Consider the following 14,358-nt stretch of genomic DNA (forward strand, 5'->3'; position numbering starts at 1 on the left):
TCATTTTAGTGTGACAATGCTCGAGAATTCAACAACGCCTCATTTCAACATTTTTGTGAGTCAAACAACATTCGCATGCGTTTCAGATGTCCTTACACATCTTCCCAAAATGTTAAAGCTAAAAGAATTATTCACACCCATAACAATATGATATGCACAACTCTCATACATGCCTCTCTTACACCTTATTCTTAGAACTATGCCTTGAACACATCCACATACCTTATAAATATACTTCCCTCTCAATGTATAACAAATTCAACACCCACCCAACTCCTATACCTCTGTACCCCAATATATTCCTATCTTTGTACATTCGGGTGTCTATGCTATCCCAACATTTCTTCCATTGTTCCTCATAAACTCGCCCCAAGATCCACCCCTCGCGTCTTCCTTGGTTATCCCGATAACCATCATGGATACCTTTGCCCCCTCTCTCAAATTCCAGTCCTAGGTATATCGCATTCCATGAAAACAATATTTCCTTACTCCAACATAAACAAATACCAAGCAACTTCATGTGATTTTCTCAATAAAGTGGAACATTCTCCCTACATTACTCACCCCCACCTCATTCCATCCAACCCTCCTCCTCCAACTTCGATTCCTCCCACGCCCCATCCCCTTCGATTCCTAACCAAAAGTCTACCATTACCTCCACCTCCCTCTCACCCCTCCTTCATCTCACCCCATGCAAACTCGCTTAAAAAGTGGGATCACCAAACCTAAGACCATCTTCTCTCTACACACCCAAAACATCTCTCCTGTTTCACTAAATCCAAAACTTTCTCTACTTGATAAAAATTGGCTCGATCCTATGACCACATAATATAAGGCTTTATTGAAACAGGAAACATGGGATCTTGTCCTACGACCAACGGATGAAAACATAATCTGTTGCAACTGGATTTTTGGCACAAATTTAAGGCTGACGGTACTCTAAAACGCCACAAAGCATGATTAGTTGTAAATGGCAAAAACACAAGAGATCGTATTTGACTGCAATGAAATATTTAGTGTTCTTGTCAAACCTGCCACCATATGTACTCTTTTTTCCCTTTCTTTGAGTTGAAATTGGGACGTCCATCAATTGGATGTTAAAAATGTCTTCCTACTTGTCCACTTGAATGAAACAGTATACACACACCAACCTCCAGGGTTCTCCGACCCTAATTACCCATACTATGTTTGCAAGCTAAAGAAATCTCCGTACAGACTTAAGCAAGCGCCTAGGGCTTGGTGACAACGGTTTGCTACATAACTTCTTACTATTGGGTTTGTTTGCAGTAAAATTGAAACTTACCTATTCATCTACAAAAATGGTAATGACATTGCTTACCTTCTCCTTTACGTGGATGACATTGTCTTAACAACCTCCTCTAAAACTCTCAAAATTAGTCTCAGCTTTTCTCTGAAACAAGAATTTGTGTAACGCTCAATTTTTGAAGGCGTTTATTTATTTGATTTATGTTGTAAATATTTCTGGTTAGACCTTGGAGTTCTTGGACTTTCTTCATTTTGGCCCTTAAGGGGGTTGTCGTACGCTCGGCGTACCGCGTTATATATACTGAGCGTAATAGTTGTTTATGGGCGTGGATGCCATGTACATACGCATTGCATACTAAAGCGTACACACAATGTTTCTGTCCATAACCAAAACCCTAATCTTTAGGGTTGAGCACTATATAAAGGATGTTATGTCTTAAGGACCAACTTCCCCCTCATCTTTAAGTAGCTCCCACGAAACCCTAATTCGTATATTGTGTGTTCTTGTGCTTGGAAGGCCCCTTGAGTGAATTCTTGGTGTTTTGATTCACTTTTCCAAGGAAGTAAAGGTTGAAGCAAGGTGGTGGTTCAAAGAAAAAGGTGTAGATCCAAGTTGGTTGCTTCATTTCAGGCTTTTGGAAGGTATAAAGTCTTGAACTTTCCTTATGAATACTTAGATCTCTTGTGTTGAGTTTGTGGACCTTTTTGGTCCCAAGGATGAAGCTTTATTATTCAAGGTCATTTTCTAAGCTTAGGGATGCCACCCTTGGTGTTATAAATAATAAACCACTTACCTTGCAATATTTACGGGCTCTAGAGGGTTTCATCATCCAAATATCTGCATGTCTGTCTTCGTGTCTTTTCATATATATATATATATATATATATATATATATATATATATATATATATATATATATATATAGTATGTATATATATACGTGTGTGTGTGTATGTGTATGTATCCATATATACATATGTATGTATGTACGTATGTATGTGTGTCCTATACATTCATATATAGATTTGTATATACAAACAAACACATGTATATATAAAATTTTATTTTACAAATTTGTATAACATTAAACTAGGTTATAGACTTGTGCATTACACGGGTTTGGATATTAAAAAATTAAACTACATTGATATAATACGAAAATTGGATAATGCCTTAAAAGAGTAATATATTATTTGATTTGTACACATTAAATCGCTGACTTTTTTTCGTCGACATTTACCCCTTCAACTTGTTAAACTATACTCATTTAGTCCTTATGACCGGCTACTCCAGGTTAGCCGGTAAAATGACTTAATATGGTATAATATTTTTCACTTTGTACACATTTAGTCCTTCATATTTTTGTACACATTTAGTGCTTAATATTTTTTTGTTGCAAAATAAGTTATTTTTTTTGTACTCATTCAGTACTTATGAATGATTTTTTTAGGCTTTCTCATGACATCTTATGTGGGATAGTTATATGTTGGTGGGATAGGGTGAGGTGGTCCTGCTATATTCTGTAGGCTAAGATACCTGGTGCGGGCCGGCTGTAAGTCATTGGCACGGAGGCTCAAGAAGAGCGGTTGCGTTAAGGCAGCATGCCGACAAACCCTGAGTATTCTAGTCCACTGACTGATTGGACTTGTTGCATGTTGGCATTCGAGTCTAATAACTGATTAGGCCAAGGTATTCCTATCTGATGAGTGTGGGCACGTTATGTATGATAATACGTTTGTTGTATTGGGTATTTTGGGTGAAATCCACTAAAATTTATGCCTACCCAATTCTTTATGTTTTCAGGTTGTATCGTTGATCGTTGGAAGGCGAAGACATGACTTTACAAGACTTTATATACTTATCAATAGTATTGTGGATTCTGTGTTTCTTATATTACTCTGAATTTGGATAAATGTATTTTGGACTAAACGTTTTTTCTTAATAATGGATTTATAATTAGGAACTTTTTCCTTACTTAAAATTGAAAATTTTTGGTTGTGAAAATGAGACATTACACATAAACATCAACAACACCGCACACTTCATCACTGATTGTCCCACATTCATAAGTACCGAATGAATAGAAAAACAAAAATGACTTATTTTGAAACAAAAAATATTAAGGACTAAATGTGTACAAAAATATTAAGGACTAAATGTGTACAAAAGGAGAAATATATTACCCTTTTAAGTCATTTTTCCCAGCTAACCTGGAGTATCCGGTCATAAGGACTGAATGTGTACAGTTTAACAAGTTGAAGGGGTAAATGCGGACGAAAAAAAATACACCGACCAAATGTGTACAAATCGAAAAATATATTACCCTTTTAAGCATTGTCCCAAAGAAAACTTTAAAATTCAATACTAAAATATGGTGAAATATAGAAAATATTAAAGTTTATAAAACTATAATGGTATGGCTTTCAATGTAGAATGTTATTGTACTTTAATAAATGAGACTTTAAAAGTACAATGCTAAAATAGTATAAATTGGAAGTATAATGTTGAAATTTTATTTATTTATTTCCATATAATATCTAATGGATATTACAAATACATATTTATAAACTTAAGAATAAGAGAATAAAGATGGAACGTGGAAGAAAGATTGGAGGAGAAGCAACTTCGATGCTTGAAATCAAAATAGTGAGTGTCTAAAATCATGTGAGCTAAGAGAATAAGAACAATGGTATTTATAGAACAAATTGAATATAGAAAAAAATTGATATCAAATTAATCGGGATCCTAATCAATAAATAGAATGATTATAGGCTATATTAATGGTAATATATCAATTAAGTGGTTTCAAATTTCAAAATTAATAGCTAAGTTTCATTTTTTATGAATTACCAGTTGATATGGATTAAATATGAATGAAGCTAAAATTCTCGTTTTCAAAATTAAAAATGAATATATATTTCTTTCGATGATTTTTAGAGTACATTAAATGAAAATGGTTATTATCTATTTTATTTATTTAATGTCAAACCCTATAAAAACGATGTAAATAAGGAATTAATTTTTTGACATTTAAGATCAATTAATTGATTACCGGTATTTTAATTTGGAATAAATTTAAAATTTCGGTCTTTAAAATTCAAAATGAATGGACCTTTTTTTGTTGATTTATAGATTACATTAAAGGAAAATGTTAATTAGATAATTTATTTATTTAAAGTCAATACCTATAAATAAGGAAGTAAATAATGTAGTAAAATATGATTATATTAACTATAAATATTGTATGTTACAATTTTTTTAAAAACTAATTGGGATTGATTGTGAGGAATAACACTTCAAAGGTTTCTGACTTTTATTTGGTGAAATAGATATAGCTTTATCTACAAAAATAATCAATAAAAGTCACAAAGTATCGTTCACCATGTCTTGATGTGGATCTTAACGGTCTACACATATATGTGTGTATAAGGTCCAACAAATCCTTGCCTCTTTCACAGTTACTTATTAATGGTGCTTTTGTCATCTTGCAAAGTAAGCATGATTCGCATACATGTCAAATGATTCCAAGATATCATTTAATTGAAGCTTGGTGATATGTTTCTATTTTATATGGCCAAGACGACGATGCCACATACGTGATTTATCCGAAACATTTTCGGAAGAATAAATGTTTATGATTAGATAATTAGATTTACTAACACAAATAACATTTTCATATGTACGATTGCAAAGGCTAGCTTTAAAGTAAAAATAACCATTCTTATAAACCAAAATATCACAATTTTCATTATCAAAAGAAAAATGAAAACCATCATTGTACAATGCATAAAAAGAAATAATGTTGCATGCCATATAAGGCGAGTAACAACAATTTAATAATCTAAAAGAAACACCACTACTAATCACGAGCTAGTAATCCCCAATCCTTATAACAGGTGCGGTGTGTTTGTGTCTTTTGATTGGGTTGTGCCCCTTATGCTTCAGCTTCCTACTTTCCTTTAATCCTTACATATTAGAGCAAAAATGAGTATCACATCATGTATCAAGAACCCAAGAATTGGAAGTTGATGTACTATGGAATTCAATCATAAATATACCTGAGGCGCTATACTCCTCGACTTTGTTCTTCTTTAGATCTTCCATGTATTTAGGGCGACTACATTTCCAATGTCCATTTGACTAGCAGTAGAAATAAACGCCTCCTTTGGTTAACTGGTAAGAACTATCTCTAAATCGGCCTTTCTCTTGAGACCTTGATTGGAGTGTCCGACCAAGGTCTTTCACTTGCGTTTAGGAGGAGAAACCTTTTTTTTCCTTTTAGCAGTATCCTGGCCAATGGTGAATCATTATTATACCCAAAATGTCTATTTTCAACTTTGGTTGAAATATAAAATGTCAATAATATATGAACCATGGACCATGATTAAAAATTTAAGATTATGCCCATCAGCCTTTTTGCAATGTACTCGTTCCACAAACAATAACAAGAGGAAACCCTAATCACTCTCATTTCATTGTACACAGCCGAGAGAATTAGAAGAAAAATCATTTAGATTGGGAAAGAGAATTCCACAAAGGAGTATCGCAATCGATTTTCACAACTATCAATGTCAAATTTGGTAAGTTTTATTACATGTCTAACTTGAAGATTGTAACGATTAAAAAATGAATGATATATATAGATGTGCGTATCTTCTAATTTTTCAATCGCTACAACATTGATTACTATAATGATTTTTAATTTGATTTAAGTGTGAATGGAAACAATATCATGAAATAAAACTTGTGATGAAATAATTTATGCCCTAACAAATATATAAAAAATGGATTAAAAGGGGTTATAGAAAATACAATTCCATTATAATGGAAAATTATAAATTCAGATTTAGAAGATATAGAAAGTTTTATACACACTCTTATTTTGTTAATACTGTTGGAATATCATTTTGATGATGAATCGACCTTACTAACCATTATGTTATGCACAACCTGATTTTTACCATACAAATAATTGCTTTTTTCCATACAAATAACTAATACTTAACATGATATTTTAAGACGTTTTTTTTTCAATATGTAAGAGCATGTGGGCTTTTCATTAATACATTATTTGTTGTATAATGAGTTGAATAAGCTTATGCATGGATAACTTTATAGTGAGGTAGATTCATAACCATTTTAAACAAAACCTTTACAGTTTTATTTATTTATTTAATTATTATTTTTTTAAAGAGCAAATATAAGTATTTTATTTTAGTGTTAGTCTATACTATGAATTTTAGGTCCGTCCACATTTGATTAGGAATCACCATGATCTTTAATTACCTTTTAAAATATATAAATTTATAAAATTACAATAGGATTTTTATTAATATGCCATGTAAATTCATTTGTAACCGGGAACTACTTAATTACTCGCCAAATATACCATTATATTTTACTACTTTTAAGGCACCAACTTTTATATACATGAAAATTATAAGGCTTAAATTTGAAATTACTCATGAAAGAGTGCATGAGAACTAACAAATCTAGACCAATAATTTTTCAAAATTATAAGAAACACGATCAGTAACAAAAACAATTTAATCTAGTGCCTCAAATAAATAAAATGAATAATCCCTAAATAATTTAATTATTAAAAAAATAGAATACTTACTCTAGTTTATATCAATAGACATTTTCAATGCGTTATATAGATGGAGAAAACATCTTCATGACCGAGTATAACCTCTAGATCAAACAATTCTTTATGGATGATACATAAATTTTTACAAACCAAGTATGTTAAACCACTCGTTAATAGGTCACCTAGTAAGACATAGTAAGACATGTTAAGCTACATTTCATAGAGACCCTAGTTCGAATCTAAAGAGATTCTAAGGGATGTCGAGATGTATGGTGTGTGATGCAGTGCAGTCAATGGGCAAGTTTTTTCAATTTGTGTCATAACTTAGGGATCCACAAAAATATAAAACTATTCATGTTGCTCATAACTAAAATATTTTATATGGTTACAATCATTGTAGTAGAAAGGATGTATTGTACCTATTCATTTAATGATTATCTTGATACACTGAAGTTAGAAAGATTTATCTTACTGGAGCATTCATTTATTTTTTTCAAGGCATAAAACATCTTTTGTTTATTGTAGAATCATTTCACAACTCTAATAATACATGAATTCTATTTTCCTAGGAAGTATAAATATATGTCATAAAGCATTATGAAGAATTGAAACCTATTAAGGAACTTTTACATAAACACACACTTGAATTCATCGATTAGTGCCAAGATCAAGGTTATAATTCAATCCCACTCAACAGTTTCTTCCATCTTTCTTGATTAGCTTTACAATGAATACGTTAAATAATTTTCTTTTGTATGAGTCCATGACAATCCAAGGATTCTAGTTTCCAAATGGCACCTTTTGTGTATCGTTGATTTTTTAGAAAGTATAATTTCCACTTCATTTTTATGGTTATAATTCTTATAATATTTTAAATAAATTCTTGTCATAAGCATTGGAAAATATATTGTGATAGATCCCTTAATACTAAAAGTTCACCGTTGCTCAAAGGTTTCAAACCATACATTAACTAAGTTTATTTAGTCCGCCTAGAAGAAATTTAAATCTCTAGATTATAGTAGCGGCTATTCATCTAGACATAATTTTTTTATATATACACATTAAATTGTTGTTGCCCCATTTATGGTCATGTTTTAGGAAATAGAAAGAGAGCGATTTCTTTCAATCATGAATTCTTTGGTGATACAATAATGTAACACGACAATATTAATACATTGAACACCCATAAAAGAAAATACTTTCTAGATCCTCATATCTCATATAGTTTATAAGCAAAGTCCTTGCCTTTGCTACTAGTACACACATGTAATAGTGAAACATACAAGCAACAATAAGCTGCAATAAGCTTATTCGGCAATCGAAAATTTTCTACATCATAAAGTCATCAAATACGTAACAATAATGCGATCATCATATTGTTAATGAAACATGTGAAGAATAACAATTTATAACTATAAATAATATTGACTTATACATTTGGGATTGGCCCCACCATACTTTTGGGTGAACTTAGCTTGGGTCACTGGATAATCACCCCTTTTAGCTTGCATTTTTTGATCACTATATAGTGTTGGTAACCCATCTACTTTATATCAGTACCCTCAGATCATGATGTAATGTCAAGCGGACCTCTACACATACGAGACACCCATGGATAACTAGGTAGTCCCACATGAACACCATTTTCAAGATAAAAATCATAATAACCATAAAAATAGCTATGTTTACTCACCTTGATATTTCATGGTTGAAAAATTCCTAACTCCTTGTATTTATTTGCTTCCAATAGCTGACAAACTTGTGTTTTACCATCCATGGGTTTCTATTGTCAACATACAACACTTTAAATAGCATCAAACAAGTTTGACTTTTATAAATCCACAAATCTACATAATATTTATTATATTTTAGTCTAATTTTAGTGTTTTTCACTTCAATTGACAACAATAAAAACAAACCATCATACAAGATCTAATTTTACTATCACCACAAGTAGATACCAAATCAACTACTTTGGGATTCATGAATCTAGATATAATTATGGACTAAACAAAATACTTTTTACCTCTTATTTGGTAGCCAAACATGTAATATAATCTACTTACTAAATTTCATCATTAAGTACTCTTTCTTCATGATTGGCAAATCCTTTTCCTTTTCCCTAATTCGAAGGATAGAGAATGAAGAGTGTTTACCATCTTTATCATGGATAGAAGTGATTGATAATTGTTGTTGAAAGACTAATCAATTTGATATTCGTTGCTCGAGTGGGCTGAGTTTCTGTAACGAATTCCGGTTCTGAATCAGAAACGACCGTTTCTGGTTGTGTTTGTGTTTGTTGTACAAACTCGGGTTGGGACAAAAAATCAAATGGATTAAAATCCGGGTCGGGTTGTTGAAAAGAAGGTGGTGTTTGTGGATGTGGTTGCCCTGGTCGTTGTGGAAAAGAAGGAAACATACCGCCATAGTGGTAATATGGAGGTGAGAAAATCGGTTGATCAAATGAAGGTATTGGGGTGTTGGTGTTTCTGACTGGTGTTTTTTCTTTGCTAGGTCTTTTGGAAGAAGACATTTTTTCAAAAAAAATTAGATAAAATGATTGTATTGATATGTGTTTAAAGGTTGTGTAAATGTAAAAATGATAAGATATGTATATATAGATGGAGTAAAAGGTTAAAAAATAAATAAATAAATAAATAAATGGAACGAATCTTTGAACGGTCAAGAAAGAAAGAAACAGCCAATCACAAGGCGCGGTCTTCAAAGGCCGCAGTGCGGTCTCGACCGCTCCAAACCGCACCCTGGGGGCGGTTTTTCTGTCCCACGTGGTAGCCAACCGCGGTCTCCTTCCGCACCACACTGAGAAGCCTTAGAGTTGCGTTTGCCGAGAACCTTTTTTTTCTTAATTTTTTTATTTTTTAATGTGCTGCCCACAGTGGTTGGCCAATTGAAAATCTTCAAAAATACGATATGATTGGGCCACATATATTCTCCTTTCAGATGGTGCTCAGGTCACATGTAATACTTTCTTTTATCGTTTTTGACGTAGCTTTCACTGCCACCACTTTATTAAAGTAGATAAGTTCCAATCATCCATAGTTTGTAACACATGGTCATGATAGGGCGTTTTATAAACGACAATACATCATTCCTTGTGTATGTTCATCTAGATAGTTTGTTTTTCATGGTCTATTCTTCTGAAGGTATTTAAGCTTAAGATGAAACTCGAGATGGAAACAAGTTAAAATCCTTATGTTGTTTCTACTTTCGTGGATTAACCTTGGACCTGCAAAGCCCCATGAAGATCTCTTTGTCTGCATATTGGAGGAAGGAAAGGTTGGGCCTGGAGTTATGCATGTCAATCTGGTGAAAAAAAAACATGTCCCTGGACGTGTGATAGGTTGTAGGTTGATTGGGCTGCAATTTAATGTTTCTTTCCTGTGTTCTATTCCTAAGCAATGCCCACGACTCCAACATTGGTATCGGTTTGGACAATATCAATAGAAAATAAATGCCCAAAAGATAACAGGCTGCTTCTCTCAAGAGTCAAGACTACAAGCGATATATATAAGATTTCTGGTCATTTACCCTAGGCGTGCCAAACATATCTTCTGCCGCCGTCAGATCACGCACCTGACTGTCTGCTGAAACGCTGCTATCCGATTTTTATTTCTATGTTCCATCTCTTCAGCTCTCCATCGTCTTGTCGATTATAGAACGTTTTACCTTCTGTCGTTGATGATTGCTATTTTTATCCTCTTATTGGCATCGGCTCTAAAGAAGAGGAACAAATAATTAGCAATTATAAGTTGGAGAATCTTCTGGAAGATCAAACTCACCGGATAATGAAGGAAAGAAGGTAAAACAATGACTTTATCCTTGAGTCTGATTATATAATCATCAGTCATTTTTGGCATTCAGATTTCTAGACCTGTAGACCTAATCCAAAATTCTTTTTTGTTGGCTTAAATATGTATATGGCAGCTTCAGTCGTCCAAGCAGGCTGTAACCAGCAACAAGGGGAAGGAGAAAATGATTGATTTACAAGCTAAAGGGACCGATATGTGGGAGTTGCCATTGAGATACCATAATAAGGGGGTTACTATCGCCTTCCCACCAAGACCCGCACCTCAAGTCCATGAAAATGCCATGATTTCCAAATCTAAAGATCAATCAACTACGGATATGAGGACAGGAATCTAAAAACGAAAGAGGAGAAATAAGCAGCAAAATATTGTTGAACTTGAACCTTCTTTTTGGAACAGGATCTGTCCACAAGATGTGGTTGGCGCTGGAATGCATCTGAATCCAGCAAAAAAGAAGCATTCTGCTTGGTTCAGTTTAACTCCTTCCTGTGATCAGTGAGCTATAAAGATCCCTTTTAAATTTAATCATATAGCTAATACTATCTTCACCATCTTATCTTTTTTATTTTCTTGTCCTTGATTCCCATAGGAACAGAAAGAACACTCTGCAACTTCTAGTGGAACCATACTTACAGATAATGTAAGTACATCGGCCTTTTCAGTATAATGTTGTTTAATGTCCATATAATTCACCAGTTTATTAGGAAATAAATTTTTGACATTCATTTTTCTGGTCATTGTAACTTGCATGTACTGATTAAAAACAAATTATTCTAGCATGGAGGGGAACTGTAATCCAGATGTGTCTATTCTCATGAATATATCGCGTTGCAACTTAAGCATGTTCGCCAACAGGAGGTATCTTGTAAATTTTCTGATTCAATTAATTGCATATAACTTTCGTTCCATTCATCAAAGAAGTATCGTTCTTTTCTCATGATCTCCACCGAGTGGATTTTAGTTATAGGTTTTTAAACATATATAATTTAGTAAATGTAAACTCCTTTTGAAGTGCTGAGGGGACAAAGTGCATTGAAATATGCAGCTGCTTTCAATGCATCATGCACAAATTGCTATAATGAACAATATTTCATAGGCAGAAGGAAATTGTCCCCATGTAAATCTAATAACTAAAAAACACGAAACTGTTGGAGAGTATGTTTTGCGTTTCTTATGTGTTCTTGCATAAACATTGGACCATGCGACTCTTAACTACATACAATAACTTGATTTTTGTATGCCTAAAAAACTTCAGTTTTCGTTAGAGTTCAGTTGTCCGTTAATTGCTCTTTTTCCATGGAGATTCAGCAAATATAGACTTTACTAATAGAACAAGGACGTCATAGTCACATAGATATGTATTTGTTCTTCTTTTTCATGTTTTTGTTTAACAAAAATATTTTCTTTAATGACTTATATTTTAAATAATCTGAACAGGTTGGTATTTTCTTGAACGGGAAACTTCTTGCCCCGGAAATGAAGCTACTTGATGTGGTGAAGCAGTGGATGGCTTTTGTTGATTCAGAGAGGAAAATAACCAAGATAGGAAGTTCTGCCGAGAACTTCTGTATGAAGTTGACTTATGCTCGAAGAGAATAGACAAAAGTATGAATTTATTATAAAATCCGACAAATGTTTGTTCCGTAATTATGCCATTTAACCGATTGACTTTTACAATTTCTTGGTTAACGCTGATGGAATGAATTAATTAGCTGGTTCCGTAGTGATTATTAGACTTTTAAAACTAATAATGGTTACCTTGTTTTTGAGTAACCAACTAGCAATGATCTTTGAAAATAACTTACACCATAGCTAAAGCTCATTGGCAAGATCTAAATTTTTAAGATGTGAATTTATAACAGATTTTAATTTCTAAGATATTTTGAAATTTGAAGATTTGAATTTTAAAATGTTGTTTGGTTGAAACATCTAAATTGTTATGCAAAATGATAAAAATGACCATTCCCTTCTTCATTATTTGTTATAAAATAATTGACTAAACTTGTTAAATAATTATTAAAAAAAGATATAAACACAGTACAAAATCCAAATTAAAAAAGTAATAACTAATCTTCCCTAATAAATAAATAACTTTTTTGCCATATAGCATGCTCTCATTCTATTTGACAAATGTTAATTTGTGGTAATTTTGAATTAATTTTTTTCCACAGGTCATTTTATGAGTTTTCTTATTTTAATAAATTTAAATAATATTTTAATATCATAATTACAATAAATCTACCGTAATAAATAAGAATGATGTTGTCACATGTCATCTTCTGATGCATTATGTCACATGTCATTTTGTGGTAATTTTAGATTAAATTATATCCACCTGTCATCTTGTGGTTTTTCATTTTATAAAATTCAATATAATATTTTAATATAAAAAATATATAATAAATGCATATTCAATTCATTAATCTAACTTTCCATATAATTTATATACTTCTAAATTGAATCCAATAGTTTTAATTGTTTATTTATTTAAGTTATTTATATAAGTTTAAAAGATAAATAAATACTTCAATTTTAATAATTAATTTTTTTTATAAATTCAAATTTTCTAAACTTTTGGATTTTCATAGTTATTTATTTTTTTGAATAAATTCATGTATCTCATGCATCTCACAACTAGTATACTAATAATTGGATATCAATTTCATTAATGAGCTTACCTTCTAATTTAAAAAATTTTAAATAAAAGTTTATTAGTTTCTTTTGTTTATTTATTTAAATTTAAAAGATAAAAAACATTTCCATTTTAATAATTCATTATTTTTCTTATTTTCTTATAAATACATAGTTCTCAATTGCTTAGACTTTCAGAGTTAATTTTTTTTTAATTAATTCATGTAATACTCACAACTAGTTCATAACATATCATAATCATAAACTTCTCTCCTAAGCATCTACAAGTAAATTCCACAACTAGAAAGGACAAAGTCAAATAAATACTAACATACTTTCTTTCATTTGCATTATGGTTGTAACGAGCCAAAAATACCGTTAAATTTTCATTTTCAAAACACCCAAAAAGATACAACCAAATGTTCCAAAACCAACCACATTATAATATTCTCAACATTAGAGTAAATCCAAATAACAATGATGAATAAAAATCAAGCGGATGTTGCGCGATCATGTCGGACCCTTCCCTTTGGAACCAGAAGTACCTAAAATGTTTAAACCACAAAACCGTAAGCACAAAGTTTAGTGAGTTTATCAAAATAACACCTATCATACATAACATCGGGGACCGTCCATATATTTGGCCCCACCCACCATAACGGGCCCCACGTAGCATACAAATAGGTCCAACCCAACATACAAACGGGCCTGCCCAACATACATGAAAGAGTCAAAAAGACAGCTACTATCCTACACGGTATAGTGAGAAGACTCACCTCTCTCACAAAGTCATACAAATCCCAGCTCAACGTCATGAAATAGGTGTTACAACCCACCTATCGAATTACACAAGGTCACACCTTAGTCTACATTTTAGAACTAGCAATTTGACAAAAAATCAACAAGGTCTAAAAGTCAACGATCAAAGTTCTTAGATGATATATACATTCTATATTTTTGTGTTTGATTTTACCCTTTACAATGTATATCCGTTCCTTATTTACAGGAATGGTTTTGTATTTATAATTGATTTTGTATAATGA

The 14,358-nt window shown here is 32.1% G+C and overlaps 1 long non-coding RNA gene across 1 annotated transcript; it reads left to right on the top strand.

The window, feature by feature from the left end:
• The first annotated feature begins 10,004 nt into the window (after positions 1-10,004).
• Positions 10,005-12,388, top strand: LOC111897648 (uncharacterized). The gene is made up of 5 exons (XR_002852341.3): positions 10,005-10,677; positions 10,803-11,179; positions 11,274-11,324; positions 11,462-11,542; positions 12,122-12,388. It is a non-coding gene; the product is annotated as an uncharacterized LOC111897648 (long non-coding RNA).
• The last annotated feature ends 1,970 nt before the right edge of the window (positions 12,389-14,358 follow it).

Source organism: Lactuca sativa, chromosome 5, assembly GCF_002870075.4.
Source record: "Lactuca sativa cultivar Salinas chromosome 5, Lsat_Salinas_v11, whole genome shotgun sequence".
NCBI classification, from domain to species: Eukaryota; Viridiplantae; Streptophyta; class Magnoliopsida; order Asterales; family Asteraceae; genus Lactuca; species Lactuca sativa.